This window comes from Cervus elaphus, chromosome 5 (genome assembly GCF_910594005.1).
Source record: "Cervus elaphus chromosome 5, mCerEla1.1, whole genome shotgun sequence".
NCBI lineage: Eukaryota > Metazoa > Chordata > Mammalia > Artiodactyla > Cervidae > Cervus > Cervus elaphus.
The window spans coordinates 2,465,196-2,491,223 of record NC_057819.1 but is presented as its reverse complement, the minus strand read 5'-3'; the positions used below and the strand labels follow the sequence as shown (position 1 = coordinate 2,491,223).

General features: G+C 53.0%; 1 protein-coding gene, 1 pseudogene and 1 gene segment (V, D, J or C); all 3 read left to right on the top strand.

The window, feature by feature from the left end:
- LOC122693629 overlaps positions 1-26,028 on the top strand; it is a 463,707-nt gene that overhangs the window by 22,433 nt on the left and 415,246 nt on the right.
- LOC122693634 (immunoglobulin lambda-1 light chain-like) overlaps positions 1-26,028 on the top strand; it is a 473,571-nt gene that overhangs the window by 43,915 nt on the left and 403,628 nt on the right. The window lies entirely within an intron of this gene.
- The window catches only part of LOC122693633, a 415,920-nt pseudogene continuing 408,895 nt past the window's right edge, over positions 19,004-26,028 (top strand). Inside the window, exons 1-2 of the transcript XR_006340954.1 lie at positions 19,004-19,096; positions 22,527-22,833. The product of XR_006340954.1 is annotated as an immunoglobulin lambda-1 light chain-like (transcript). The remainder of the gene's footprint in view (positions 19,097-22,526; positions 22,834-26,028) is intronic.

Sequence of the window (26,028 nt, the reverse complement as noted above, 5' to 3'; positions counted from 1 at the left end):
CTGCTCCTCACCCTGGTCGCTCTCTGCACAGGTGACTGGATGGCAGGACAGGGGAAGGGTCTTTGGAAGAGTCATGGGCCCTGCTCCCTGCTCTCGTGATCGACCCCCGAGTCAGCATCTCTGTCTCTCTCCCTTCCAGGATCCTGGGCTCAGGCTGTGCTGACTCAGCCATCCTCCGTGTCCGGGTCCCCAGGCCAGAGGGTCAGCATCACCTGCTCTGGAAGCAGCAGCAATGTTGGTTATGGTAATTATGTGGGCTGGTACCAACAGCTCCCAGGATCGGCCCCCAGAACCCTCATCTATGGTGCAACCAGTCGAGCCTCCGGGGTCCCCGACCGATTCTCCGGCTCCAGGTCTGGGAACACAGCCACCCTGACCATCAGTTCGCTGCAGGCTGAGGACGAGGGCGATTATTACTGTTCATCTGCTGACAGTAATAGTTATGGTGGCACAGTGCTCCAGGCCAGGGGGGAAGTGAGACAAAAACCTGCTCTCCTCCAGACATGGGCCTCCCGGGGCTAAAATATCTCTGTCAAAGGAGACACTGTAGCAGCAGCTCTGAAATGGACATAAGTCGTATTTCATTTCACACGGTGGGAACACGAATGTTTGGCCGTACTTCACAACTTACTGCCAAGGTTTTCACCGCAACGCCCTAGGCTGCTCTTCCCAGTCCTTCTAATCCACGTAAGACCATTTAGTGGAAAGCAAGTTTGTTCAAACCACCATGTTCAAACACTATCATTTTAATTTCTGATCTTGAGTAGTGTGTTTTCCTATTATTTTCAACTGATAATTTAGAAGAATCTCAACTTAATGGCTGTATTGTTAGCTGTCGTCTATAAGGTTGCAGGTATATGAATTCTACCCCTGGTTATTCTTGGTTTCTCTCACACAGGATAGCTAAGCCCCAAGTGCTGGTTGGTGTGGGTGTCCACACCGCAGCCCTGATGCCCTGGACTGTTGACACCATCAGTGGTGTGTCATGGTACGTGTGTGGGGAGACCCCTGTCCCTCCCAGTCCACAGGTGACGCTGTGGCTTCCCGCAACCTGAGCAGGGACATCACTGTTGCCGCTGTGCTGTATACTGGGACCAGCAGAAGCCAGCGAGGCCTCCTGAGTCCTCCTTGTCCTACCACTCAGACTCCAGGAAGAACCAGGCTCCGGGGTCCCCCGTGGGTTTTCCGGATCCAAAGGTGCCTCGGACAATGCAGGGCTCCTGCTCGTCTCTATGCTGGAGCCTGAGGACGAGGCTGACTCTGACCGTGCAGGCTGGTACAACAGGGCTTCTCACAGAGACACAGGCAGATGGAAACCGGGACGAGAACCTCAGCCTGTCAGGGGCTTGTTCTTAGAGAACTGTCAAATTTTAAATAAATCCCCCAGAATCAATTAATTCCTGAGATACGTTCTGGTTCATAATAAGTCTACTCCCAATTGTTCAGTCAGTTTTGCTGAAGTCTCAGAAAATGTAAACAGATTCTGATACCACTGAAGTGCACCCCGATCATCCGTGTGAACAAGAGAGCCGTGGAGCTGAGCTCCCTTCCCTGAGATCAGGAGCAGGAGGCTTTCCCAGATGTGCCTTCAGCAGAGTCTGTGGACCATCCCAGCAGGCGGATTGAACCCCAGGGTGTGAACTTTGCTCCTGAATCATCAGAGCAGAGACCCTGAGGAGTGAGGGGCACTGCTGTTACATCACAGGATGCGGGGAACCCCGGGAGTGGTTCTCCTGACCCACACCTGCTGGCTGTGTCCTGCCTTCCCCCTTCTCCTCTCCACCTCATCGGAGCATTTCCTATGTCATGGTTGGGGTGGTCTGTGGACTGTCAGGAGCAGGGGCTCCCCAGGATGTGCCCGTGTCCCTCTGCCTGTGATGCCCCTGATGAGCCCTGATCCGGGGGCACCGTCTCCTGCAGAATGAGCAGCAGGGATACGGGGATCACCATGGCAATGATGACAAGGGATTCAGGCAAAGCCCAGCCTTTGTGACCATGACAGAGGTGAGGGACACTCAGGGGTTCTGCCCTGCTCTCTGGCTGCTGGTGGGTCCACACGCCCTCCTGGATCACTTTGGACCCCATCCTGATGAGCAGGCTGGTCGTCAGTGTCACACAGCTCACCACTAACCACAGCCACAAGGAATTCCTGTGTGATGGGGGTGTCTGATGGAAGTTTGCCCTCTACTCCAGGGTGGGACCCATCCCTGCCCTGAGCCTGACGGTGACCTCAGCAGGGCTGGGTTAGGTCTCTGCTGCCACTTCTGCTGTCAGTACCAGGCAGGCTCATATCCTTGTCCTGGTCCATTTTATGGGATTCATGACGTTGTCTCCTTTTCTCTCTGGTCTCCAAATCCAAGCAGAATGCCCATGTGCCCAGATACACAGGGTCCCTCACAGGTCCTGAGCAGGATGCTGAGGAAGCAGAAGTCCAGCATCTGCGCCCTGGAGCCCCAGGGGGCCTCTCCCATCCCCCGCACATCCCTCTCCTGCTGCAGGCTTTGTGCTCTGCCTGAACCCTGACCCCATGGAATCTGGGTGCCTCCCCTTCTCTGGACACTGCACCCTAGGAGCCCTTCTCTGCAGGTGAGGGAGACCGTCCCCGTTAGGACGCAGCTCTCAGACTCCTCACTGGCTCATTTTCTCCTCTTATCCCTCGTGACTTTCCCAGTTTTCCTTCCCTCATTCCATGTTTGACCTGATATTGGATCAATGTCACTATTTTGAACATAGACCTTATAAACCCGCTCTCATTAAATCTATGGAGTGTAACAAATGAAGGTCAACCATGTCCAATGAAGATCTGGTAACAGATCATCAGGGTTTCTCAACCAGGAATGAAGGAGGAAACTGACAAGGATTACCATTTCTAGTCATAATCTTTTATATCAATCATTTAGTGTAGAAATATAAAGCCATGGCGACTGGCGGCTGCGCTGCAAGTGGCTGAGAGGAGATACCCCATGTCCAAGTCAGGAGCAGCTCCTGTGCTTCGCTGGAACAGCCCTGAATGGATACCCCACATCCAAGGTCAGAGAAGCCCCAGTCAGACGGGAGGCATGGTGCAGCTGTGAGGAGATAGCCGACATCCAAGGGCAAAGGAGAAGCCCCAGCAAGATGGTAGGAGGGGCGAATTTGCACTTCGAATCAAGTCCCGTTCCCGCCAGAGACGCTCAGAGGGCTCAAACAAACCTTGTCTGCACTGGCACCCAAGGACCCCACAGAGACTGAGGCAGAACTGTGTTTGAGCATCCCCTGTGGCGGTCCGGGTCGGCAGAGGTCTGCCGCAGGGACAGGGGCTCTGGGTGTGGCTGCGGCGTGAGTCCTCTAGGAGGAGGTCGCAGTAACCCCACCGTGGAGCTGCCGGAACTTACACAGGGCTGGCTAACAGACTCTTGGGGGGCGCAACAGAAGCTTGTGCGCCGGGACCAGGAGGAGGGAGCAGTGACCCCACAGGAGACCGTCCCAGACTTGCCTGTGGGCGTCCGGGAGTCTCCAGCGAAGACGTGGGTCGGTGGTGGCCTGCTGCAGGGTTGGGGGCACGGACTGTACTCAAAGACATGTAATACTTACTGTTGTTTAATTAATTCGTTCATGGCTGGAGTATTTCACGACCTGAGAACAGGCAGCCGCCCCTCCTTCCTCGTTATTTCCCCACCGTGGTCATTCCCCAAGCGCGTCACCAGGGGGCGCTGTGCACGTGCTCAGAACCGGCAAAGCCTGAACACACCAGGTGGGCCCCTGACTGGGCGAGTCCCCAGGCTCAGTGGCCCGAGTTGGACGTGACAGCAGGTGCTTCCGCTCCGGGGACAGACTCAGGGCCCTGAACCCCCAGGCCTCCTCCTGGGAGTGAAGCTGCAAAGGGGGCCCATGAGTAAGACCTGGAGGGTTTTGCGCTCAGGTGGTAATCAGGCCCCACCCTCTTCCCCAGGAGCAGAGGAGGGGAGGAGCTCCAGGATCCCAGCCCAGTGCACCCCTCAGCTCCCCTCAGTCTCCTCCCGCTCCTCCTCAGCGCTTCCCTAAGAGCCTCCGTTCCCTCCCTTCCACTCTGACTCATGGCTTTCCTCCCAGTCCCGGGCTCCCTTCTTTCTACAGCCCTCCACCCCGTGACCTCCTCCAGAATGATCAAGTTCACTTTGTCAAAGGTCATGGACGTGTTTCCAGATCTTCCTGAATGGAACACTCACTTCCTCCTCCTCCCCTTGAACCTCTCCGACATCTCCCTTCTCCAGAAGCCTCAGGTCTCAGACTCTCAGGTGTGACCCCAGCTCACCCCCTTCCCCTCCTCCCCAGGTTCTACCTCATTTCCCAGGGGACCCATGAGTCCCTCCAGCAACGGATTCATCCTTGCAAACGGTCACACTCTGTCCTCTGAGCCCACTGAGTGAGGAACGAGGTGGGGAGAGAAACCCTGCGTCCTGAGGACCTGGGAGTGATTCCTGGCTGGGGTGCCTCTGTCCTCAGCTCCTGTGGGATTGATTTTATGCACTGTGAGCCCAGAGAGGTCCTGGGGGATCTTAGCTGGGAAAGCAGACCCTGTTCTGGGTCTCTTCTCAGTGGTCGCTGGGCCCAACAGCGGATCCTCTCTGTGTCCCTGGGGAACCTCAGGACAGACCCAGGTGGCTCAGGCCACCCTCCCAGATATGATACTGAACCCTGGGGGACACACAGAACCCAGGGAGGTGTTTGGTAGGTCAGAGGACAGGGGCACATTTGTCTGAGGGGCCCTTTCTCCTGGGGGTGGGGAGCTAAGAGACGGGCAGTCGCAGCCTCAGCACAGCTCTGGGGCGGCCGGCCTCCCCTGCACTCCTGACCCCCTCCTTCACTGCAGAGGTCAGGACAGCCCTCAGCACCCTGACGCCCCCTCCCTCACCACTCCCACCACATGCAGGAAGCGTACCTCCCTGTCCTTCCTCAGGACATGAAGGGTGTCTGGGATTTCAGGGTCCCTCTTCCAGCCTGTGCTGACACAGCCACTCTCTGCATCTGCCTCCCTGGGAGCCTCGGCCAAGCTCACCTGCACCCTGAGCTGCGGCTACAGCAGCTACTATGTGAACTGGTACCAGCAGGTCCCAGGGAGGGGCCCCCGTTTCCTGATGCGAGTGGGCACCAGTGGTGTTGCTGGATCCAAGGGGGATGGGATCTCTGACTGCTTCTCAGGCTTGGGCTCTGGCCTGGAGGGTCCCTGACCTTCCAGAACATCCAGGACGAAGACGAGGCTGACTACATCTGTGGGGCAGCCCATGGCAGTGGGAGCAGCTTCGTGTAACCCACAGTGACACGGGCAGAGAAGTGAGACCAAAACCCCAGTGATGGCCCCTCCACACTGCCCTCCCTTTGCCGGATCCACAGTTCGGTGGGCAACTACAGACGGACCTTGAGAGTGTCCACCTTTCCGAGTACATTCATAACTCAGCACCTATCACTGAGGGTCATCTCTCTTTGCACGACCTCCCGGGCCTTATCTCACAGAAAATATTCCCTGGGTTGTAAAGTATAATCCAATCTAGACATCATTTCAATGAAATAAGTCATGCCATGAGATTCAAAGCTCTAAAATAGGATCCTTATATGCTTTTCTCTTTCAAGGAGTACAGCATTCGGTTAGCTCAGCACTGTGGAAGTGAAAACACAAATCAACTCCCGTGACACTAGTCGGAATCAATTTCTCGAATGCACATGAGATTTGGAACTTGAAACGTGTGTATGTACTAAAGAGTGTCCTGTGGAAGTGCTGATGTTAGGAAGTGTTCTAATGTGATTCAGTGATGGGGTAGGATGAGAGCTAAGAGGAATATGACTGAAGGAGGGAAATCATACTGATAAGGGCTGATGTTGGATGAAGGTGCAGGGTGCTCATGAGTCTGTTCTCCATAGACGTTTGTAATTTCAACAATGTGCACAAGGAGAAATGTGTAGAAAGGCAAATCTCCATCCCTTTGTGCTGCGCTGTGTGTCTGCCCTGTGCTAACAGACCATTCATGGCCAACTCACATCCTTCCACCATGATCTCAACTTCAAGCAGTGCCTGAGGGCCGGGGCATCCCAGGAACCCAAGGAGGGGCCCGTGGCCAGCAGAGGGCCCAGTGCAGAGTCCCAGACAGGGTGCTGGGCCAGACGACAGGGAAACCACTGAGGGCTCCAGGACACTGGGCAAGCTGTCCCACCTGATGGGAACCCTCGTCCCTGTGAAGCCCGTCTCCAGGAGCTCCTGGTCCTGCTCCCTCACCACGAGGTTCAGATTCGGGTCCCTCTTCCTGGTCCATGTGGGGTCCTGGTGGAGTCTGGGTCAGGGAGGGGTTGCTGGAAGGTGAGGAGTCAGAAGGTGCCTCCAAGGAGGAGGTGGCTCCTGGGAGAGTCTGTGCACAGGACAAGACCCAACTGCGGGCAGAGGCCTCACAGGGTGACCTGTGCGGAGTGAAGTGTGTGTGAAAAGCGTGTACTGGCATACTACAAAGGCTGCTATTGTTGCTGCTTTGATGTGGCTTTTACTGGTAGTAGTGTGAAGTTTAGTTTTTAAATATCCTCATAGAAAACAAACTTGTATGTGGAAAACACTAACACTTGATAAGAGTATCAGTTACTGAAACTGACACTGGCATTTCTTTGTTAACTTTTTCTTTAGAGTATTTGGATAAATATTTATCGAGAGTGGTTTATATTGTTCCCTGTTATGTGTTCTATTTTCAGGTTTATATACAAAACTTAAACTGCTTTCTTAAGGAACTAGGAACTTTAATATCTTTTTGAATGTTTGATTAAAAAACCATACAAAGCAAAATGGTAGGAACCATGTAATTACTGAAGTTTGTTGGGTATTTCTGGTTGGTTAAATACTTCTCATAAATAAGCATATATTATGTCTTTTGTGGAGTAATTCAATGATAAAATTTCCTATTTTTCCTGAAAGACTTAATGTCTTTACTTATTTTCTCTACTAGGCTAAGGTTGTAACTTCCTAGGGAAGTATGATTTTATTCCCCCTTTTCTGGTGATTTAAAAAAAAACACCTCATTTCTACATGTAACCAGCACGGGGTAACATGTAACCACATTTGGGTTAAATGTGGAACCCCAGGGTGTGGGACTGCCGTGGGGTCCCTGCAAACCTGCTGAGGGAGCACCTTTCACCCAGGAACTGGGCTAGGGTATAGAAGTTTTGTAGATTTACATCCTTCAAATTAACACTTAATAAAACATAGCTCAACTTTTGGGATTTAACTCTGATATGTTGAGGAAGGAACCTGTGGGAGTGAGTGATCAAGCTCACAGGTCATTTACTGAGAATTCTTGTGTGTCTGGATGATAGGGGACCATTTGCACAAATGAAGCAAATATGTGTACAGGATACCTTAAGGAAGTGATGGATTCTACATTCAAAAGCTCAGGCACAGTCCAGCATTCTGCTAAACTGCAATATTGGGCAAGAGAAAGCTCAGGAAGAAAGTTCTGTTCATAAAACAGAGAAACTGTATCATCTTTCAGGCAAAGTCCTAGTAATAAATATGACATAATCAAGAAAACTCCAACTGTCACTCATGACTAGAGAAAGTTTTACCCAGGTTGCTGCTAAATGGTAAAGCAGCCAGACTAATAGATATTCACAAGTCAATCTAATCTCCATGAAAATTCTGAAAGCGTGGCTTGACTTTTGAAATGTTTGCAGAATTTCCATGTTTGAAATATGACCTTGTGCTTATTGCTGAAAAACTCTGTCTAAACCGTTGTGCAAAACACTTCCTCATGTCCTTCAGGCCAGCTCAGTGTCCCCTTGCTGTGGACAGCTGCCCTGATGCACCCCTGGATCAGTTAACCTTTCTAGCCAGTACTCGGGGGAGAGTGGTCTCGAACCTTCAGGGGCTGCGCATACGCAGTTTTGCACCTTCCATGGACAAGACCTGCTTTTGGAAATGACGACACTATACAGTCAGGCTCGGGACAAAAGAATCCCTGTATTGGGAACCAGATCATGGGCGTGTGAATGGAGACAGGGACTAGATGAACAATCTGTTTGGGCCACAGGACTTTGATCCACACTGAAGTAGTGCCCTGCGGCCTGCAGGGGGCGCTGTGGGACTGCCCTGGGGTCCCTGCACAGCTGCTCAGGGCGCACCCCTCACTCCAGGAGCTCGGCGGGGGGCGGGGCCTGAGCTCCTGGGGGACACAGCAGTATGTCCACTCTGGGTGCAGAGGGCCCCGAGCAGGAACCTTTGTGGTCTCAGCGTGTGCTTCCTCCCAAGGGCTCCCAAGGAGGAAGGCTGTGAGCTGAGCTCTAGCACCCAGGCTCAAGGAAGGGCTGGGTGGTCCCTGGGTGGGCCACCATTTGCCTGGCAGCCCCTCCTCTCAGAGGCTGGGGGAGAACAGGAGGCCTGGGGCAGCCCAGCCCTCTGTGGGGACCAGGGTCCTGTGGGCACCGTGGCCTGGACTCCTCTCCTGCTCGAGCTCCTCTCTCTGCACAGGTAGGGACGGCCCCGCGCACCAGGGCTCGGTCCCCGGCCTGCATCAGCCCCCGGGGCGCAGACTCCGGGAACCTTTCCCGCAGCTCCTGCCCCGTCTCCCCCGTGTCTGTGTCTGCAGGCTCGGTCTCCCAGCCTGTGCTGACTCAGCCCGCCTCCCTCTCCGCGTCTCCGGGAGCATCAGCCAGACTCTCCTGCACCCTCAGCAGCGGCTACATGCTTTATACTGGTACGAGCAGAGGTCAGGGGGCCTCCTCAGTAACTCCTGAGGTTCTATTCAGACTCCAGTGAGTATCAAGGCTCCGGGGTCCCCAGCCACTTCTCTGGATCCAAGGCTGCCTCAGCCAACGCAGGGCTCCTGCTCACCTGCGGGGTGCAGCCAAGGACCAGGCTGACCATTTACTGTTCAGCCTATCACAGGAGCACAGATACTAACAAGGTGCTCCAGACGCACAAGGAAGTGAGACTAAAACGTCCCCCGAGCCCTCCCCGTGGGGCTGCTCTGTCTGGACCACGTGTAACTCTGATTAACCTCATATGGTCACTTCTGAGCCTCCCAAGAACAACAGATCTGACCTGTCATGTTCTGTCCCTCCTCTCAGATCTGAGACTGACCGATGGTTCAATACCTGAGCCCTCTCTGTTTACAGACAGAAATCTCTGCTCAGAGATAAAAATTTCCCAGTAGAACTGTAATAAGTGGCAGAAAGAGGCTGGAACCAGCCCTGCCTCACTCAGACACCAAAAAAAAAAAAAAAAGAATGCAAATATCTTTGTAAACATTATATATCACCTGTTAAGAAATAAAGTTTCATAGGATACATGCAGTATCATTGAATTATAATGTCCTCAATAAAAGGAGAGAACTTCCAAAAATAATTATGGAAACCCACTCCGGTATTCTTGCCTAGGAAAACCCATAGACAGAAGAGCCTGGCGGGCTACAGTGTATCGGGTCCCAGAGAATTGGAGACGACTTAGCGACTAAACAAGAAGAAGAATGTTACCCTTGTCAATGCAAAATTAAAATAGAACATATGATTTCCTTGAAAAACTTCATGCAGCTATTTTAAGTGCTGGCCTTAGATTTTCGGTACTCCATTTACATGTTCTGATTAATTTCAAATCTCAAAGTCACACATCTGCAGTGTAACACGCACACGCCGAGCAGGGCAAAGTCCAGCCAGCTGGTCTTTCCCAGGAGAACAGTCCCTGACTGTATCTTCTCAAGCCCACTATTTGGAGGGTTGATCCTAACAGCCATCACGTATCAGACTCCCTGGGAACAGAAGTTGCTCAGAGCCCTTCAGAGTCTCATCAAACACTGCCAGGCCCATCACCAGCCCTGCTCCCTGCAGCCTGTGCCCTGTGCCTGCAGGAGAGACGCCCAGGAGGGGTCCCCTCAGAAGACAGGACTTGAACACGGGGCCCAGTGTGTGGAAAGTCTCATTCACAGTAGAGACCCAGGCATTTAGGGATTCAGGGTCACACCCCAGGCCTCTCCCCACACCCTCCTCCCCTCCTCCTCAGGGCTGAGGGCACACACAGAGGAAGGAGAGCTCTGGCCACCAGGGAGGGGCCCCCAAGAGAAGGGACCCCTGTGCTGCACAGACAGGGACGGGCCTCCCTGGGAACAGAGCGGCCCTGATCTGATCCCGATCTGAGAGGGATTTATGTCCCAGACGCCCCCTCACCCCAATCCCAGAGCAGCCAAGAGAGAAGCGGAGACTCTCGTCATGAAGGGTCTGCGGAGAGCCCACAGTTGGCCCTGAGGTCACAAGAGGCCCGGAAGGGGCGCCTGACCTGAACCGAAGGCGGGGACAGAGCACAGAGCAGGGGCAGGCGCTGTCCCTGAGGGACCCTGGTCACCAGGTCAGAGGATGTGTGTCTGCGCCTGGACTCCGGGGGCGCGCAGGGGCTGTTCCTAACAGTCAGGGGTGAGAGCTGGGCCCAGCCCTGACTGCCCGGGGGCCTCTGCTCAGGGCGCCCAGCTATGACCTCCCACCCTTGGGCGGCCCACAGCCTGCCCCTACCCACGCCCTGGCTTCCGTCATGCACTGGGACCTGACCCAGGGCCCAGGGAGGGGTCAGGAACCTGGGGGTTTCGGGAGGGGGGGTGGGTGATTTGCATGAAAGGCCCCTCCCCTCTCAGAGTATGAAGAGGGGAAGGAGCAGTGTGGGGGCCACAGACGGCAGGACGCCCTGACCATGTCCACCATGGCCTGGTGCCCTTTTCTCCTCACCCTGGTCGCTCTCTGCACAGGTGACTGGATGGGGGGACAGGGGAAGGGCCCTAGGAAGATACATGGGCCCTGCTCCCTGCTCTCGTGTCTGGACCCCCGAGTCACCATCTCTGTCTCTCTCCCTTCCAGGATCCTGGGCCCAGGCTGTGCTGACTCAGCCGCCCTCCGTGTCCGGGTCCCCGGATCAGACGGTCACCATCTCCTGCACTGGAAGCAGCAGCAACATCGGGCGTGGTTAAGGTAGCTGGTACCAACTGATCCCAGGATCGGGCCCCAGAACCCTCATCTATGGTGAAACCAGTCGAGCCTCAGGGGTCCCCGACCGATTCTCTGGCTCCAGGTCTGGGAACACAGCCACCCCGACCATCAGTTCGCTGCAGGCTGAGGACGAGGCGGATTATTACTGTGCAGCGTATGACACTAGCAGCAGTGATGGCACAGTGGTCCAGGCAGGGAGGAAGTGAGACAAAAACCTGCTCTGCTCCAGACATGGGCCTCTCGGGGCTGAAGCGTCTTCTGCCAATGCAGACACTTCTCTTGTTTCTTTGATTTAAAACTGGGGTCTGAGCCCCACACCTGGAACTGGGTCCTGGAAATCTGTTCAGATCATCTTAATTCTGCCTCCACACCAAGGCTTTTCTCGGGCAACCACATAGTGTTTGATTATCTAAAATTGAGCACAAAGTCCTGAATGCCCGAGGCCCTGGGGTCAGAGTCCATGATGGTTCAGGTCAGAATCAGAGAAACAGAGTGGAGCTGGGTCTGATTCAGGAGGCATCATCGTCCAGCACCTGTCCTGGTCCCAACAGCTCTCCTCTCTGATGCTAGCAGTGGACCCTTGGGGATCCCAGCTCCATTTCCTGGTCTCAAGGCTAGCGTTGGGGCTCCTTGGCCATCACGGGGCTGAGCTGAGGCCCAGGCTGCTGCTCCTGCCTTTCCTGTGAACGCCTCTCAGGCACACCCAGAGCTCCAGTCCTGTGGGAACTAGACCAGGACTCCTTTCCCTCTGGGGAGATGGGGTCGCCCAGCGTTTCCTGCTCAGGCTCTGGCTGGACCTGCTGCTGCTACTGTTGCCCCACCCTGGGTCCAGGTCATCGGGGGGTCTGCCTGTGCATGGAGGCTCCTCCTCTCCCCTCTGTCCTCAAATTCCCTCCAGCAGCCTGTTCCCAGGAGAGGGTCTCAAAGGAAAGAGAAAATCTGTCTCCCCATCACTGGGGACATGCGGTGTGTCTGTTCTGTTCTCAGGGTCTGAGGTGGAGGATCTGTCTGAGGGTATTTCAGAGCTGGGTAGCCCCCACTGTACCCCTCTCCCCTCTCTTCTGCCCAGGGAGCAGGTCTTGTTCTCTGCTTTCTCTGTCTTCTCAAGGCGTCTGGGGAAATGTCAGGGTGGCCTCAGTCAGGGTCAGTGACTCTGTCCATGGACAGTGAGCCACACTCACCCGCACTGGGAACAGCAACAGTGTAGGCACCAAGGGGGCAGCTTGGCTGCAGCAGCAATTGGGTGGGGTCCACAGACTCCTGATCACAGGAGTCACAACCAGCCCGCAGGGTCTCAGAGAGGCTCTAGGGCGATCAGCTCCAAGGACGAAGCTGACTGTTCTTTCTCAGGCGGGAGGGCAGTCTGGCTGCAAACCTGGGGCTACAGGCCGGGGGAAGACAGCCCCAAGCCCTGGAATCCAGGCCTCACCCCCACGTGAGGTCACGGAACACCGCATGTCACCACGTGTGTGTCCTGCTGCTGCTTGTCAGTGTCCTTTCACACACACGTGCAGGGTCTGCACAGCAGGCAGGGCTGGACCGTGGGGTCACAGTTAACAGAGACACAGATTGTGGAATATGTCAGTTTCCATGGAGACAAGAGTCCCAGTGTGAGAGCATCTCTGTGCCCAGGGAGGACCTAGAAATGCCCCTCAGCCCACTCTCCTGGGGGTGCCATCTGCAAGCCTGCTGTCCAGTGGACAGTCTGCTGGGGGCTGGGACATCCCAGGGCATGGAGGAGGGGCCCGTGGCCTGCAGGGAAGGAGGTTAGTGATTTTCCAAATATGAAGAGATGCAAGCATTGGGATCATGAAATCAGTTCCTGAAAATACCTGACTCCCTAAAGACCTGTTCCACTGGTTTCCTGGAGCACAGAGTGCCTCACTCTCCACCCTGAACTCCTTTCATGCAGTGGCGAAGGGTAGCAGGTACAGCTGCGTCGGCAGTTGGCAAATGCCCTAGTTGTTGTTTTCAGTGATTAGCAAATATGTGTTTGTAGAAAGTGCCAGCTTGTAGTCGACAATAATATTGTCTGTTTTCCTCCTCTTATTTAAAATTTAATTAATTTATTTGTGTGTTAATGACTGGGCTGGGTCTTCACTGCTCTCCAGCTTCCTCTGGTGGCAGGGAGCTGTAGCTACTCTTCTTTCAGTATGCGGCCTTTCACTGAGGTGGCTTCTCTCAATGCAGAGCGCAGGCTCCAGGTGAGCGACCTTCAGTAGTTGGGGCTCTGGGGCTTAGTCATTCCCTGAAATGTGGACTCTTCCCGGACCAGGTACTGAACCCATGTCTCCACCATTGGCAAGTAGAACCTTAAACACTGGACCACAAGGGAAGTCCCGTAAACTTCCCTTTTATGAGTTTTATGTATGAGTTGTATGTATGACACTTTAACTACTTCCTCAAAGAACCACAAATTTTTCATGTTTTTCAATGTTAAAAATTATGTAGACAAAAAAATCAGTGGGAAGCAAGTAATTGCTGAAGTATGTTACATATGGTAAATAAGAATACATTGTGTCTTTTTGTGGAATAATTTCATGATAAAATTTTATTTTTTTCCTAAGCATTTCAGCCTGTTTTTAAATCTTTCTCTACTAGAGCCAGTGCTATACTTGTTCAGAGAAGTATGAATGTCATCCCCCTTTTCTGCAAGCTTTCTCTCACATGTTACCAGTAGGGGGAGCGCTGGGAGTGCCCTGGGGTCCCTGCGCAGCTGCCCAGGGAACACCCCTCACTCTAGGAGCTGGCCTAGGGGCCTGTGCTCCTGAGGGAACGCAGCGGTGCGTCCTCTCTGGCTGCAGAGACCCCTGAGCAGGGACCTATGTGGTCTCAGCAGGGGCTCCCTCCCAGGGGCTCCCTAGTCTGGGCTGTGAGCTGAGCTCCACCACCAGGGCTCCAGGAGGGGCTGGGCGGGCCCTGGGTGGAGCCCTATTTGCTTGGCAGCCCCTCCTCCCGCAGAGGCTGGGGGAGAAGAGGAGGCTCCCTCTTCCAGCCTGTGCTAACTCAGCCTGCCTCCCTCTCTGCGTCTCCGGGAGCATCAGCCAGGCTCTCCTGCACCCTGAGCAGTGGCTACAATATTGGTGATTTCTCCTTATCTTGGTTCCAGCAGAAGCCAGGAAGCCCTCCATGGTACCTCCTGAGGGTCAAGTCAGACTCCCATAAGAACCAAGGTTCTGGAGTCCCCAGCAGATTCTCTGGATCCAAACACGCCTCAGCCAACGCAGGGCTCCTGCTCGTCTCTGGGTTGCAGCCCAAGGCCGAGGCCGACTCTGTGCTGTGGGGCATGGCGGCACTAATGCTTACACGGCGCTTCAGACCAGGGAGGACGTGAGAGGAAAACCTCCACTCACACCTGCTCGTGGCTTGGAGGAAATCTAGTTCAGGGGGTGACTTCAATTGTCAGATGTTAGACAAGGAACTTATTTTCCTCCAACCGGCAGATTTGATAATATTGTATCCTTTGCTTCAATTCAGCTTTTAGATTGCTAAAATACTGTTATTCAATGCAGTTTTCTTGGACAAACGTAGCTTGTTAAGGTAAAAACCTTTCAGTGGAGACCATGGTTGAGCCCAGAAGAGGTGATTTCTGGCCAGGCCCAAATCAGGGTCAAGGGGTCAATAAGACAGGCTTCTGTGAGTGTTTCACTTGGGATTTTGTGATGTAAAAGTCAACATGCAGAAATAAATTGTATTTTGTAGTTCAGTAATGAATCATCATGAGAAAAGCTGGGCTGGATGAAGCAGAAGCCGGAATCAAGATTGCCGGGAGAAACATCAATAACCTCAGATATCAGATGACGCCACTCTTATGTCAGAAAGTGAAGAAGAACTAAAGAGCCTCTTGGTGAAAGTGAAAGAGGAGAGTGAAAAGGTTGGCTTAAAGCTCAACATTCAGAAAACTAAGATCATGGCATCCAGCCCCATCACTTCATGGCAAATGGGTGGAGAAAGAGTGGCAAACTTTATTTTTGGGGGCTCCAAAATCACTTCAGGTGGTGACTGCAGCCCTGAAATTAACAGACGTTTACTCCTTGGAAGAAAAGGTATGATCAACCTAGACAGCATATTAAAAAGCAGAGACATTGCTTTGCCAACAAAGGTCCACCTAGTCAAGGCTATGGTTTTTCCAGTAGTCATGTATGGATATGAGAGTTGAACTATAAAGAAAGCTGAGCATTGATGAATTGGTGGTTTTGAACTGTGGTGTTGGAGAAGACTCTTGCGAGTCCCTTGGACTGCAAAGAGATCCAACCAGTCCATCCTGAAGGAGATCAGTCCTGAATATTCATTGGAAGGACTTATGCTGAGGCTGAAACTCCAATACTTTGGTCATCTTATGTGAAGAGCAGACTCATTTGAAAAGGGCCTGATACTGGGAAAGATTGAAGGCAGGAGGAGAAAGGGATGACAGAGGATGAGATGGTAGGATGGCATCACCGACTCAATGGGTATGAGTTTGAGTATGCTCTGCGAGTTGGTGATGGACAGGAAGGCCTGGTGTGCTGCAGTCCATGGGGTTGCAAAGAGCCAGACATGACTGAACTGAACTGAATGAATCTCCAGTTTCTAAAAATAAAAACACTAACATGTATGATACAATCAATATAAAACACTCTAAGATAAATCTGAGGAAGACCAGAAGTCTATGTGCTGAAAATGACAAGCATGCAAGAGAAACCACAGACACAGTGAGCAGGTACCCCAGGCTTTAGTTCCAAACACTGAGTGTCACTAAGCTACAGTCACTGAACAGAGCACACCAGTGTAACACAGCTTGCTGCTGTTCAGTCACAAAGTCGTGTCTGACTCTGTGTGACCCCATGCACTATAGCACGCCGGGCTTTCTGTCCCTCACCATCTCCTGGTGTTTGCCCAAGTTCAAGTCCATTGAGTCGGTGATGCCATCCAACCATCTCATCCTCTGTCATCCCCTTCTCCTCCTACCCTCTATTTTTCCCAGCGTCAAGGTCTTTTCCAGTGAGTCGGCTGTTCGCATAGGTGGCCAAAGTATTGCAGCCTCAGCTTTAGCTTTGTCCTTTCAAGAGTATTTAGGGTTGATTTCCTTAAAGATTGACTGCTCTGCTCTCCTTGAGTCCAAGGGACTCTCAAGAGTCTTCTCCAACACCAGAGTGTCATTGTAAAGCAGCTATACTCCAATAATCAAAAGATAACAATCATTCCCAAATGGATCACAATTCTCCCTGCAAACACAGTCTTCAACCGCCATTAATCACAAGGGAGGGAGTTCTAGCAAAGAAATAGAAACTATGAGAAAAGACATGGAGGAATAAACAGTCCTGGAACCATCCTCCTCTAGTCGCAGAAAAGCTATGTCTGAGAAGGGGAGGTGCAGCAAGAGGTTCTTGAACTCCAGGAGCGGGTCCCCTGCAGTGGGCACCTGGGGTCATCTCTCCACCAAGAGTGCCTTTGTGACCCGCAACCTGTTGGTGAGAATTATGACTCGGGTGCTCTAACCGAAAAGGGTGTCAGCGTGATTTCAGGGATACTGAAATTCAAGGTGGCATTTCCAAGGCTTAAAATGGAACCTACACCCGTAAACTCTGAATAGAGAAAACAAGGACCACCCCCCACCAAAGTCCCCACCAATCACACACACACTCATAGATTTTCTCCACAGCTGCTTGGCTGGTCCCAGAAATTGAAGATGCCCTGAAACATAGAGGGTGCTGACAGCCTGGTCTAGTGGGTTTACACGTAGTCATGCACGCACCGGGTGGGGGAATGTTTTTCCCAGACCTTCACTTCCATGTAAGTTTGGCAAATCAATAATAGAAGTTAAAAAATATGTGAAAATATTTTGAAATGAAGAATTAATATGAGAATAAGTATGCTGAAAATCAATGAGAATGAATACAAAAATCTTCAAGTTCACAATTATTAAAAATACTATAGAATTTTAAAATTATATAAACAAAAATCACTACAGATGGTGATTTTAGCCATGAAATTAAAAGACGCTTACTCCTTGGAAGGAAATTTCTGACCAATCTAGATAGCATATTAAAAAACAAAGACATTACTTTGCTAACAAAGGTCCATCTAGTCAAGGCTATGGTTGTTCCAGTGGTCATGTATGGATGTGAGAGTTGGACTGTGAAGAAAGCTGAGCGCAGACGAATTGATGGTTTCCAACTGTGGTGTTGGAGAAGACTCTTGAGAGTCCCTAGGACTGCAAGGAGATCCAACCAGTCCATCCTAAAGGAGATCAGTCCTGGGTGTTCATTGGAGGGACTGATGCTGAAGCTGAAACTCCAATCCTTTGGCCACCTGATGCGAAGAGCTGACTCACTGGAAGAGAACCTGATGCTGGGAAAGATTGAGGGCAGGAGGAGAAGGGGACGACAGAGGATGAGATGGCTGGATGGCATCACCAACTCGATGGACATGATTTGGGTAAACTCCGGGAGTTGGTGATGGACAGGGAGGCCTGGCGTGCTGTGATTCATGGAGTCGCAAAGAGTCAGACACGACTGAGTGACTGAACTGAACTGAAAAGTAGTTCAAAGTGTGTGTTAATCTGTTTCTAGTCGTAAAATTAAAAGCATAAACTTTGACCATGTTTGTATGGCTATGATAATCTTTCAGTAGAAATACAAAAGAAAATTTGAACAGGAGTGAAATATTTTCTTCCAGGAAAACAGTGAGTAGCCAGGTAGTGCATGCCCTTCATGATTTATAGTGCTGCTTCCTTATACCTGCTTTCCCTTGAGAAGCAGGAGGGGGTATGAGCAGAGGGGACGGGGCAGAGCCCTTAGATGTCAGAAGGAAGGATGCTGGTTCCTGACACCACAGAAGGGTCACTCTGCTGGCTCAGAGTCAGGCTCTGCAGGAGTGACGTGCCGCCTGTCCCCTCCCCGCTGAGCACAGAGTCCTGAGCACAGTCTGCGCTGCGTCAGCCGGGCCCATTGTCCAGTTCAGTGCTCAGGTCCTCCAGTCCTGGAAAGAGCAGCAGAGCTGGTGGTGTGAGGTGTCCGGGAACCAACAGGTCCCAGCCAGACACCCCAAACCATGATGCCTGCTGGTCCCCAACCCTCAGGATCTGCAATGCGTCTTTTGGCTCCAGCTACGGTCACTCAGGTTCCTTGATGACTGTGGGCTCCTATCCTTGGATGAAAGATGAGGATGGGGGTGATCATGATCTGGGCACCTGGACACAGGTGGTGCCCCTACAGTCACCTTCTCTTCTGCATCCTGGGAGCTGGGAGCAGAGTTAGCCTCATTCAGAAAGGCAGCTTCTGATTCCCAAGCCAACAGGGAGTGAACACGTGGCAAATGTTTTATTTAACTTACATAGGAAAGAGGAGACCAGGAACTACTACAGTGGGGTCACGGAGTATAAAAGCAAAATGCTTATAGTTCCCTGGGAAAGCCCCTCAAAGCAATCTGCGTGTGCCTGTGTGCGTGTGTAAGGCACTGCTTCATTTCTAACGAAGGAGAAAGCAGCCGCGTCTGCACAGTCAGGAGGCTGCATCCACGGGGTCATCACTGTCCTGACCTGACCCTGATTTAAGGAATACGTGTGCCCGACGTCCCCTCAGTCCTGACCCTGAGCTGTGAGGGCGCCGTGTACAGACTCACCCTGAGGGTCTGAGGGGAGCCCACAGACGGCCCTGAGGTCACAGGTGACACAGAACGGAAGCCCGGCCAGAAGGCAAGAATGGGACAGAGCACAGAGCAGGGCCAGGGTCTGCCCCGAGGGCTCTGGTCACCAGGTCGCAGGATGTGTGTCTGGGCCTGGACACCAGGGGGCGCGCGGGGGCCGATCCTGAGGGTGGATGGGGGATGGGCGCTGGGACCCTGGCGCTGCCTGGTGGCCTCTGCTCCTGGCTCCCAGTGTGACCTCTCACCCGGGACCCCCACAGCCCCGCCCCAGGGAGCCCACTGGCCACCCTCAGGCACAGGGGCCTGACCCAGGGCCCAGGGAGGCATCAGAAAATTGTTTGGGGAAGGGGGTTCATTTGCATGAAAGGCCCCTCCCCTCTCAGAGTATGAAGAGGGGAAGGAGCGGTGTGGGGATGCTCTGCTCAGCTGTGGGGCCACAGAAGGCAGGACGCCATGACCATGTCCACCATGGCCTGGTCCCCTCTGCTCCTCACCCTGGTCGCTCTCTGCACAGGTGACTGGATGGAGGAACAGGGGAAGTGCCCTGAGAAGACGCATGTCCCTTCTCCCTCCTCTCCTTCCTGAAGCCCACAGTCGCCATCTCTGTCTCTCCCTCTTCCAGGATCCTGAGCCCAGACTGTGCTGACTCAGCCGCCCTCCGTGTCCGGGACTTTGGGACAGAGGGTCACCATCTCTTGTACTGGACACAGGAGCAACACTGGGGGTAATTATGTCAGCTAGAACCAACAGCTCCCAGGATCGTCCCCCACACTTCTGATCTATGAAAATAGCAAAGGACCCTCAGGGTCACAGATTGATTCTCTGGCTCCAAGTCTGGCAAGTCAGCCTCTCTGACCACTTCGGTTCAGTCTGAGGACGACACTGATTATTACTGTTTCTCATGGGCTGATGGCTTGAAAGTTTCCTCAGTGCTTCAGGCCAGAGTGGAAAGAGACAAAATTCAGCTTCCCCCATAGTCATGGGGCTCCCAGGGCAAGGTGTTTGCCCCTCCCTTCCTGGAGTCCCTGAGAGCATGGAACCCAGGGGACTGAGTGTCCCCTGACTCAGCACAGCTGCCCCCTCAGCTCAACTCCCCTCCCCAGGGCAGCATCTCACAAGGGGTGGTCACACACCCCTGGATGAAGGAGCTGCTGACAGCAGTTGCCCCCTGTTCCCAGGTCGGAGTCAGCAGCACAGAGCAGGGGGGTCAGTGCCGCCCTTGCTGGGTCAGTGGGCAGTGAATGCACATCCCTGACCTTCCGCCACAGAAGGATGTCCTGTTAAAGGAAAAGGAAATGGAACTCAGAGTTTCTTCAAGTAATTTCCACACAGTCCAGGATCCAGTAAAAATTGTCATTTCTATCAAGAACCAGGAAACTCAATATTAAAGGGAAGTGAGACAGCATAGACATCAATGCTGAGATGTCTCAGATGATGAAATCAGGCGAGAGATATTTTTAGCGACAAATCATCAAATCTATCTGAACAAATACAAACACTCTTGGGTCCAAAGGAAAAGGATATAAATGGAAGGTAAAAAAAGAATCATGAGAATAAGATAGTCAGAAAAACCTGAAAATACAATGGGTGAAAATAAAAAAGTTCTCTGTATACTATCAAAGACATGTAATATTTATTATTTAATTCATTTATTTGCTCATTGGTAAGGCATTTGGTGACTGGAAAAAAGGCAGCTCCACCTTCCTCACAAGGCTTCCCAGGTGTCACAAGGAGTAAGAACCCGCCTACTAATGCAAAAGACATAAGAGATGTGGGTTCTATGCCTGGTTTGGGAAGATCCTCTGGAGCAAGAAACGGCAACCCACTGCATTGTTCTTACCTGCAGAATCTCATGGGCAGAGGAGCCTGGTGGGTTAGAGCCCATGGGGTCCCAGGAGTCAGACAGGATTGAGAACCAAGCAACTGAGCGGCGCCTTGCTCACACTTTCAACACCGTGAACGTTCCAGAGTTCGTCAACAAGGGGCGCTGTTTATCAGCTCAGAACTGGCAAAACCTCAACACACCAACGTGGTCCCTTGACCTGGCCCTGCAAGGGGCTCAGTGGCCTGAGTTGGACGTGACAGCAGGTCCTTCCTCTCAGGGGACAAACTCTGAGCCGCAACCCCCAGGCCTCCTCCTGGGAGTAAGGCTGCACATGGAGCCGAGCACCCAGAATTGGAGGGTGAAGGGGTGAGGTGGTCATCAGTCCCCACCCTCTTCTCAGAAACAGAGGAGGGGAGGAGCCCCCGGAGCCCACCCCCTGCACCCCTCCATCTGTCCTCAGCCTGCTCCTGCTCCTCCTCATCTCTTTGCTAAGAGCCTGCCCTCCCGCTCCCCTCATTCATGACTTTCCTCCCCATCCTGGGCCTCTCTCTTTCTACAGACCTACAGTGTTGACCTCCATGGTGATGACCCAGTTCACTCTATTAGAAGATCATGGACATGTTTCCAAATCTTCCTGAACTTTACACTCACTTCCTCGGCCCCTCCTTGAACCTCTCTAACCCTTCCTTCCCGAGAAGCCTCAGGGCTCTGGCTCTCAGGTGTGACCCCAGCTTTCCCCTCCGTGCTCCTCGCCAGGTTCCCCTTGTGTCCCAGGGGATTTTGAATCCCTCGTGTGGCTGATTTATCCCCTGAAACCTCACACTCTGTCCTGTGTGCCATCGAGTGAGGAATCAGGTGGGGAGAGAAACCCTGGTCCTGAGACCTGGGAAATGATTCCTGGCTGATGAGTGTCTGTGCTCAGCTGCTGTGGGATTGATTTTATGCACAGTGAGCAGAGAAGCTGTTGGGGCCCTCGGCTGGGAAACAGACTCTCTCCTGGGGCTCTGCCCCCGGGGCGATCACTGCTGCTCCTACTGGACCATGTCTAAGTCAGGTTTGCTCCCTATGGTCACGTCTGAGTGTCCTGACAACAACGGCCAGCCGTGTCGTGTCCTGTCCCTCATCTCAGGTGAGACCGACCCATGGCGCTGATAACTCAGTCTGCCCTGTTTTCACAGATAGAACGTCCTGCTGCGACGTAAAAATCCCTCAGTGGAGATGCCATACGTGTCAGAAAGTCTTTACAATAATCTTGTTTAAAGAACACAGGCTACAAGGAAAATTATGTTTTAGAAATATCACCATGGCAATGCAAAATTAAAACAGAGCCAGAGTTGGACACAACTTAGTGATTTAACAACAACATCTACAGTTAAATTTAGGCATCTATTTTAATTGATGACCTTAGACTTTTACTAACCCATGAACACATTTTGGTTCATGTAAAATCTCAAAGTCACACATCCACTGTGTAACACTCACATGCACTACAGGGTAAAGTACAGTTGGCTGTTGTTTCCCATCCAGACACAGCCTGAAGGGTGTAATTTCAAAAGCACTTTGGGGAAAGTTCCCTCTTAAGAGCTCTGATCCCCAGGTCAGGATGTGTGTTTGTGCCAGGACACCAGGGGGCGATCGGAGGCCTTTCCTGAGTGTCTGGACCTGTGAGAGCAGAGACCAGTCCCCTGGTCCTTCCTGGTTTTTTCTGCTCAGGGTTCCCGCTGTGACCTCCCACCCCCAAGCCCCACGCAACCCCACGTCTGACCACAACTGGCCTCCCTCAGGCACAGGAAGCTGACCCAGGTCCCAGAGGTCATCAGAGCATTGTGGGAGTTGGGGGGAGGACGGTCATTTGCATGAAAGGCCCCTCCCCCTCTCAGAGTATGAAGAGGGGAAGGAGCGGTGTGGGGACGCTCTGCTCAGCTGTGGAGCCACAGAAGGCAGGACGCCCTGACCATGTCCACCATGGCCTGGTGCCCTCTGCTCCTCACCCTGGTCGTTCTCTGCACAGGTGACTGGATGGGGGGACAGGGGAAGGGGCTTGGGAAGACTCACGGGCCCTGCTCCCTGCTCTCGTGATGGACCCCCGAGTCACCATCTCTGTCTCTCTCCCTTCCAGGATCCTGGGCGCAGGCTGTGCTGACTCAGCCGTCCTCCGTGTCTGGGTCTCCGGGCCAGAGGGTCAGCATCACCTGCTCTGGAAGCAGCAGCAACATTGGGCGTGGTTATGGTAGCTGGTACCAACAGCTCCCAGGATCAGCCCCCAGACTGCTCATCTATGGTGCAACCAGTCGAGTCTCGGGGGTCCCCGACCGATTCTCCGGCTCCAGGTCTGGGAACACAGCCACCCTGACCATCAGTTCGCTCCAGGCTGAGGACGAGGGGGATTATTACTGTGCAGCTTATGACAGTAGTGGCAATGTGGCACAGTGCTCCAGGCCCGGGGGGAAGTGAGACAAAAACCTGCTCTCCTCCAGGTCATGGGCTTCCTGGGGCTGAACCATCCTCTGCCAAAGTAGCAAAATGTTTGGTTTGTTTGGTCTAAAAGTGGGATCTGAGCCCCACGCCGGGAACTTGCTCCAGGAAATCTGTTCAGATCTCCTTCATTCGGCAGTTCCCCCATCCCACTCCCCGTCCCGGGCTTTTCCTTGGAAACCACATACTATCTGATTTTCTCCAACTGAGCAGAAATCCCTAGATTCCAGGGGCAGATGCCCTGGGGACAGAGTTCCGGACAAGTCAGGTCAGAACCAGAGAAGTGGAGTCCAGCGGTGTCTGAGTCGGGACACATCTGAGTGTCCAGTTTACGTCCTGGTCCCAAAGACTCTCCTCCTGTCTAATGCTAGTAGTGGACGCTCAGGAGTCCCTGCTTGGTTCCTTGGTCTCAAGGCTGGAGTTCAGGCTTTTTGGCCATCACTGGGCTCAGCTGAGACCCATGCTGCTGCTACCTCTCCTGGGACAGCCTTTCAGGCTCACAGGTGATTTCAGACCACTGGGGAGGGGGCCGCCCACCCTGAAATCGCAGCCTCAGCGGGCACATGGATCTGTGAGCGCTGCATGTCACCACGCTGGTGTCCTGCTCCTGTCACTGCCCTTTCACACAGACGTGCAGGGTCTGCACAGCAGGCAGGGCTGGGCTGTGGGCCCAAAGTTTACCGAGATGCACATTTTACAACATGTGGGATTATTCCTTCGAATCCTCCCTTTTCCTTTAAGCCTTAAATCTTCCTTATCATCAAATTCCATGCCCACGAAATTACATGTTTTCCATTGTACCAGAGGACTTTTGCTTAATAGGCTCCAGATCAAGCAGTGCGGATCTTTGGCTGATGGAATCGGACCTCAGTCACAGATACTGAGAAAGGAACACAATTATCAGCATGTTGTTGCAGCAGACACTGTAGCAGCAGCTCTGAAATGGACTTCAAATCCTGTTTCATTTCACATGCTGAGAACGAGTATGTTGTGGCTGTACATCACAACTTACTGAAAAGCTTTCACCCTAAACCCCCTTAGCTGCTCTTCCTAGTCCTTCTGCTCCACGTAAGACCATTTAGGGGAAAGGGAATTTAGAACACTTCATGATATTCACACCAACAGTATCATTTTAAGTTCTGATGTTGAGTCATGTATTTTTCTATTATTTTCATCTAATATTTTGAAAGAATCTTGATATAATTTTCTTCTAAAGTGCAGATATATTGAAGCTACCCCAATTTATTGGTGGTTCTCAGAGCCCAGGATAGCTAAGCCCCTACACCTGGTGATGGTGTGGGTGTCAACCACACAGCCCTGATGCCCTGGATGGTCGTGACCAGCAGTGGTTTCACAGCCTGTGTGTGGGGAGACCCTGTGCCCCCACAGATCACATGTGACTCTCTGGTTCCTTTTTGAGTTTCCTGCTGGAGGAAGAGCCACCCACGGATCCTCACCAGGAGCAGGAAGTGATTCCACGGGAAGGGAGGAGAGGTTCACAGTCATGGGGGAGTATGGTGTTGGGGTGAACAGGATCGCTGGGGCAGGAAGGGGAGCACATCCATTATATTCAGCCTCACATCTGCAGGGAAAGATTCAGGTTTGAGAATCGAAGGACGTGGGGGCTGATTAGGGGAAGGTTGTCACCCCATCACTCAGGGTCTCCTCCCGGTACTGTCCCTGATATGTGAGAGGTCCAGCATCTACCTCCTTCAAGAACCGCCCCGCCAAGGGGACATCAAGTGACTTGGGCAGGGAGAGGCAGGAAATGATTTGCATGAGGCTCCTCCTCCTCCTGATGGGATGGGAGGCAGGAAAAGATCCAGGACCCCACCTCCAGCCCAGGAGGCTGAGGAGGCCATGTCCTGGGAGGGTCCCCACCATGGCCAGGATGATGCTTCTGCTCGGGCTCCTCACTTACTGCTCAGGTCAGGGGCCGGGACTCTGCATCCTTGGGGCACTCCCAAGCAGGGTCTTAGAGCCCTTGTCTCCAAACAACCCCTGTCTCTCTCTTGTTGCTTTTAGGGATGGATGCGCAGACTGTGGTCCAGGAGCCAGCACTGTCAGTGTCTCCAGGAGGGACGGTCACCCTGACCTGTTGACTGAGCTCTGGGTCAGTCACCACCAGTAATGACCCCAACTGGCAAGAGCAGAACCCAGGCCAGGCTTCCCGACTGCTCATCTACAGCACAAACAGCCACCCGTCTGGGGTCCCTGCTTGCTACTCCGGCTCCATCTCTGGGAACAAAGCTGCGCTCACCACCACGAGGGCTCAGTCTGAAGACGAGATTGTTACTGTGCTGCATGTCAAGGCAGTGGGAGCAGCTATCATTCTCACTGTGCTTCAGATGACGGGGAAGTGAGACAAAAAACCCTGGGCCCACAGACCTTGGCTCTGAGTCTTTTTTTCAGCGAGCAGCTTCTGTGAAGGGATCTGCCAGGGAGGCTTCTCTGCTCAGAGATCTCTGTGAGTACAGGGAGGACACACACAGGGTTGTGACCTGAGACAGGGCAGGCCCACACAGGTGTGGACGGAATTCAGCTGCCCCTCCCTCAACGCTGGGAGCCAGTTCCCCAGAGGAAGTGCTGTGTCTGCCCCGGAAGTGCTCCAGCACAGCCGTGTTCCCCTTCGTCTCCATCCTCTCGTCCCCCAGAGTGTGGGTCCCGGGCTGTAGGGCCATGTCCACAGCTCAGACACTGACATGGGCCCTGGCTCCGGCTCCCTCTTCATTTCCATGGTGCTGCTATCAGGACTGAATTTTCCCAAACTCATGGTCACTCAGTCTCTGAGTAACTGCCTGGGGAAGATATGGGTTTTTTCCCTTTAGAGACCCTGCAGCAGGTGAGTCCTGAGGAGTCAGCAGAGAAAGCCCTGGCTCCATCTCTCAGGACAGGCCAGGCTTTCTTCTCTGCCAGGTTCCCTGTCTGTGAATTTTCCAAAAACTCCTCAACCACAGAAGCATCTTTCTCAGGTCCCCAAGGCCCATTCCTGATTTCTTTTCCAAATTCAGAGTGGACACTCTCTGCTGGTCCCCCAGCTGCAGACACCTGGCCTGAGCAGGGCTGGGAGCCGTTGTGGGAGATCCCACCCGCGACGAGGTCATGAGGAAAAAACCTGACACGCAAGGCCGTTCAGGACACAAGGG